This window comes from Arachis ipaensis, chromosome B7 (assembly GCF_059453495.1).
Source record: "Arachis ipaensis isolate K30076 ecotype BB chromosome B7, ASM5945349v1, whole genome shotgun sequence".
NCBI classification, from domain to species: domain Eukaryota; kingdom Viridiplantae; phylum Streptophyta; class Magnoliopsida; order Fabales; family Fabaceae; genus Arachis; species Arachis ipaensis.
In genome coordinates this window covers 16,272,409-16,278,408 of record NC_142442.1, presented here as the reverse complement: position 1 = coordinate 16,278,408, position 6,000 = coordinate 16,272,409, and the positions used below count along the sequence as shown (strand labels likewise).

At 27.5% G+C, this 6,000-nt stretch overlaps 1 long non-coding RNA gene across 1 annotated transcript; it reads right to left on the bottom strand.

The window, feature by feature from the left end:
• Window positions 1–957: 957 nt before the first annotated feature.
• Window positions 958–2,514, bottom strand: LOC148550441 (uncharacterized). Its single transcript, XR_015892368.1, has 3 exons — window positions 2,384–2,514; window positions 2,050–2,132; window positions 958–1,321 (listed from the first exon to the last, which is right to left on the bottom strand). It is a non-coding gene; the product is annotated as an uncharacterized LOC148550441 (long non-coding RNA).
• Between the last annotated feature and the right edge of the window lie 3,486 nt (window positions 2,515–6,000).

Sequence of the window (6,000 nt, the reverse complement as noted above, 5' to 3'; positions counted from 1 at the left end):
CAATAAAGTGAAGTAGCTCCTTTATGATGTTAAAATCCCATTCCACATTTTAGGTTATTGCTTCACCTATTTGCTTTTGGCAAGTGAATGTTTTATAGAATTTAGATGAATGCATGTGCATGTGTGCTTGAATTATTATGCAATTTCTCTATATTCAACAATTTGTAACTGATCCTTTGTTAAATGTCTTTTAGACGGATTTTTTAGGTACATGTTGGCCAAATTAGTTAATTTAGTTTAAGTGACAAAATAGTATATTTTTCGTTTTAACTTTTTATATTGACACTTTCTTTTAATTTTACTAGAGCTCTGTAGAGAATGTTTGATCCATAAAATATTTATTCTGCTTGAGTTGTGAGATTTTGACTTTATTTTTCACATGTTTCACTTTTGCTCTCAGTTCAAGATTGAATTCCTAATCTAAATATATACATCATATATCAATTTTGTGATAAGGATATTATTGATATTTTAATTTTTTTTATCCCATATTAGTAAAATTAAAATTTATTTTCTAAGATATTCTTAGGAAGGCAATATGGATATACTTCATGTTTATTTTATGTTTGCTTTATTATTATATTTCAATTTATGGCACAAACTAGTAATTATAAATTTATAAAATCAGTTGTTAATTACGACGACTATATTTTTCATTTTTTATGTTTATTTAATATTTTGTAGTTTTTGAAATTGAATTAATTAATTTTTGAAACACATGGTTAGGTATATATTAAATATTATGTTGGCATAATTATACCAAAAGAAAAAGATAATTCAAATTTTGAATTGGTATGGCTATAAAAAAAATAATCTTAATAGTTAATTAGTAAAAAAAAAACTCAATAGTTACTTTTATTTTTATATTACAATAAATGTATTTATGTTTTTAAATTTAGTTAAAATTTTTATATTACAATAAATGTATTTATGTTTTTAAACTCAATAATTCACCATAAGAGGCTGATTAGCCCAACATGCCAATTCAATTGGAAGCATGTTTTTGTGTCCTTTAATCCAAACCAATCCTGGATTCTTGTGAAGTAGTAATTTAGCAATTTGCACATTCCCTGAAATGGCAGCCATAGAAAAGGCAGTGTTGCCATCTACCTTGCGAATTTGCATGTCTTCCAGACTCATATGATCTATTAAGTTTTCTACAAAGCTGGTTTGTTCCATGCTCACTGCAATGTGAAGAGCTGTGTCTCCTTGCTTAGTCAAAAGAGAACAGAGCCGAGTAGGATCAGTTATATTATATGTTAAAGCTTTACTCCAATTCCCTGTAATCGCTGCCTTATATATCTGCCTTTTATATGCATCTCTGCAAATTTCAAAACAAATATATCAGAGTTTTGATCAATATTTGAAAACTGCAAAAAAGAATGTGTGTATATATATATATATATACACTGAATTCTTAATAAAAAATTTACAGTATAAAAATGCTTTCTTGCATTATAAGAAGTGATTGATTGAATATGCCAATGAATAATAGATCAAATGGCATAATCTCCTCATACTCATCTAACAGGTTGCAGGTTTGAGTCTTCATATCTTCGGAAAGAAAAAAAGTGATTGATTGAATATTTTTCCGTGATTTAAAATAGAGAAACTCACTAGTACAAATACTAAATTGTCTTTTAACAAATAAATTTTATTCATTTATGTATACAAATTTTAAAAAATATGGATACAAATGGTATTAATTCATGTGTATAAAACTCTAGTAAATATAGGTGTAAAGTGTAAATTATATGCTTTCTGAATACAAAATATCTATAAATAAATGCAAATTATTACTCTAAAAACAATAATATTTACTGATCATATAGCATTGTTCTTTAAAATATTAGTTAAAAAAATGAAGTTATCTTTTGGAATGAAAACAGCCCAGGCGGTTGATAATCGTTCAATAGTTATATAAGGAGTGTAGTTGTTGATATTAGTGATATTATTCAGGGATAATATGGGAACAGCAATCTCTTTGTATAGTCCACCTTAATGTGTTGATCTCTTTCCTTCAAAAACAATTATGAACTGAAAACTTACCATCTGGTCCCCAAAAACTGCGTTCTCTTACATGCTCCGCTTCTTCCGCCACTACAATACCCAGTTCGTCGCAATCTGTTATTCTTGCAAGGTACATAAACACAGGTTATCATGTTCATTGTTATTCATTCAATTATTAAACTTTGAAATTGCATATTAATACGTTGGAACTTAATTGGGACACATTATATACATTACATATGTAAACTTATATGGTTGTGCGGTCTTAAATTATTGACTACTTCGTATTTGACTCTTATCCACTATCAGTTTATTCCCAATATCTTTAATTTAGTGTAATAATAATAATTAAAAGAGATCGTATGTGTGTTACCTGTTATAGCTGCTGATGAGGTAGTACTTGCACCACCGGATATAGACATAACACTTTTATGGGACGTTACTAATGATGATTTAGGCTTTTTTTTTTTTTCTCTTTTAATCGGAGTTTACCATAGAATTAGCATGGTCATTACTACGGATTAGAACATCCATTTATAAGAGAAGGCCATGGACTAATAGTTGTATCCTAATAATTAAGAGTATAGTGGCTTTGATTAAATGTCAAACATCAAGTATAGCATATTCTAAAGTGTTTACTAATTTCTTGATAATCAAGAATGGAATGTTGGAATTTTTGGCAAATTTATTTATTTCTACATGCAACATATATATGACATATGTACTTTTTGACCTTTTTTCTCTGCTTGAAAAGAAGGGAAAGGATTAACAAAAGATTATTTAATTCAAAGATATAGTTCGAACACACTTTTATTGATATAAGTTACATGGGATAAACTAAAAACTTTCGTATGTTATTTTTTTTAATTACAAGAGCAATATGAATTTTAAGAGAATAATTTTTTTTTTATAATTATGAATAAAATCATTTGTTTAAGACTTACTATTTTTAAGACAGTAATTGACAATTACGGAAAATTAAACATCTTATTATTTTTAAGCTGTATTAAATACTCTCATTAATTAATCAAGTTGAATCAAATATGTATCATTTTATTAGTATTTATTTTAAGACTTATGTTATGTTTAGTTTATTTTATTTTATTTTTTTATTATTTTAGATCTAATTATAATTTGATCCATATTATCTTAGTGAATTTATAAATTAGAATTTTAAAAGTAAGAGTTTAAGAGGTATAAAATTTTTAAATTTTGTAGTTACTTTTTTTTATTTGTTATGAATGAAACTTTTTTGAATTTCTTGAGAAACTTAGATGTGAAATTGTGAATAGGAGAGGTAGAATTAATTTCCATTCTTTGATTTTCTTCTTATCCTAAGTTTCATTTTGTATCACTTATGCTTTTGTTGTGAGACGAAGAGACGGTAAAATATGATCTATTAAATTAAAATGATATATATTATTAAGCAATGCTACATGATTAATAAATATTATCATTATTAGTCACAAATAAATTGCACATATATCTACAGAGATTTTGCACACAAAAAGTATATAATTTCTATCTATATTTACCAGAATTTTACATACATGAATTAATATAGCTTACACTCAAATTATTTTAGAATTTACTTACATAAATTAATAAAATATATTTATTAAAAATACTTTAGTATTTATGCTGGTCAAATAATATAATTAAAAACATTAAAAATTGCAGGCTTTTAAGAGTTTCTCATATAACACAATATATAAATACAAAAATGATATGATAATTCAGTAATTAAAGGATGTGTAAAAAATATTCTTTATTTTTAATTGTATGATTTTTTATTTGTATATTTAAAAATTATACTGAAAACTATTCACTTATTTTTATAATAAATAATATTTTTAAATTAAATAATATATTAATTAATTTATACTTATTTTATTATAACATACATTAAATTATTTATTAAAAAAATATTAATATAATAAATATCATAACAATACAAAAGAAAAAGTGAATTGAAAACAAAAATTTTGTGAAAAATTTTGTAGGAATACATTTGATTTAAGAGTAGAATAATAGTTGCCTATCCTTATTTTAATAGATGAGTTTCTTTTAAAATAAAAAAAATAAAAGGTAAGGTCATGTGAATAAAAATTAAAAATAAGAAACATTTAGAATACAATAGAGGAATCTTAACAGAAAAATAGTAATTGATTACGTTAGCTGCAAATCTTAAATTTTCTAGTAATATGGTAAATCAACAGTACATCTAGGATAATATTTGAACTAACATGTTTATGCACATCAGCACGTGTAAATAAGAACCCGGTCATGAATTTTTGTATTGAACAAAAATTGAGGAAAAGATATCATATGAAGAATTTAAAGACGAGGTGGTGATGGATGAAAGGTAAGAAATAAATTTTTTTTTTAAAATTGGTAGAAGAAGAGATAAAGTAGGATGTGAACGAAAGCGCGGAAGAGATGTGGAGAGAGATAGCAGAAGTTATTAGAATAACAGCAAAAAAAAAATTTGGTAAATCTAGAGGATAGAACCAAGAAACAAGGAGTCCTGGTGGTGGAATACAAGTGTATAAAAAAAGATAAAGGCAAAAAGAGTGTGCTTTAAAGAGTGGTCTTTATGCCGCAATGCAGATAATTGAAAAAAATATAAGACGGCTAATAAAGAAACAAAAGTGGCTGTAAGTGAAGTAAGAACAAGAGCATATGAGGGTCTCTACCAATCCTTAGGCACGAAAGAAGGAGAAAATGTATATATAGAATCGCAAAGAGCCGTGAAAGAAGAACGCGAGATTTGGATAAGGTTAAGTGCATAAAGGATAAAGACAGGGAGGTGTTGGCTCAAGAGGAGAAGATCAATAAAAGGTGGAAGAGCTACTTCTACGAGTTATTTAATGAAGGACAGAAGAATCTTCCGAACTTTGGTCGGTTATGCACGAAGGAAGAAGATCAAAACTTCGACTACTATTGAAGGATTTAAGACTTCGAAGTAAAAGAGGCTCTAAAGTGGATGAAAAATGGCAGGGCAGTAGGACCCAATAATATCCCAATTGAAGTTTGGAAGGGTCTTGGAGAGAAAGGCATCAGTTAGTTAACCAAGCTTTTTAATGAGATTTTAAAGTCTAAGAAGATGCCAGATGAGTGGAGAAAGAACACATTGGTATCTATCTATAAGAATAAGGTGGATATACAAAGTTGCGAAAACTATAGAGGGATCAAGCTCATGAGTCATACCATGAAGTTATGGGAAAGGGTGATAGAACGAAGGTTGAGACAAGAGACATAAGTAATAAAGAACTAATTTGATTTTATGTCAGGTAGATCCACCACTGAAGCGATATACCTGTTAAGAAGGATGATAGAGATGTATCGTAGTAATAAAAGGAATCTACATATGATGTTTATTGATTTGGAAATGGCATACAAGAGGTGCAAAGGGAGGTCTTATGGAAGGTTTTAGAAAAGAAGAGAGTAAAGATTATATATATTCGTGCAATTAAAGACATGTATGATGGGGCTACAACTAGTGTGAAGACTCAAGGTGGTGTAACAGAGAAATATTTTATTGGTATATACCAGGGATTATCTTTAAATCCATACATTTTCACATTAGTCTTGAAAATACTCACAGAGCATATCCAAGAGCCTGGGTCATGGTGCATGCTTTTTGCTGATGATATCGTCTTTATGAGAGAGTCAAGCGAAGACCTAAATAAGAAGTTGGATTTATGGAGAAAAGCTCTAAAAATATATAGTCAGTGCATAAACCATAATAAGACAGAATAAATGGAAGATAAATTTGGCCAGCAAAAAAAAAAAAACCCCTAATCGCTTGATGTTTTATATATATATATATATATATATATATGTTTTGTTACTCAATTCATTTTGTGGAAGAGGAACAACCACTTTAATAAAGTTACGGATGAAATTACTATAAAAAAAAAAAAAGTAAAATCCCCAGACAGGCAGACACCAAAGACGTAACATGGGGTCTTATTCAAACAAATTAAA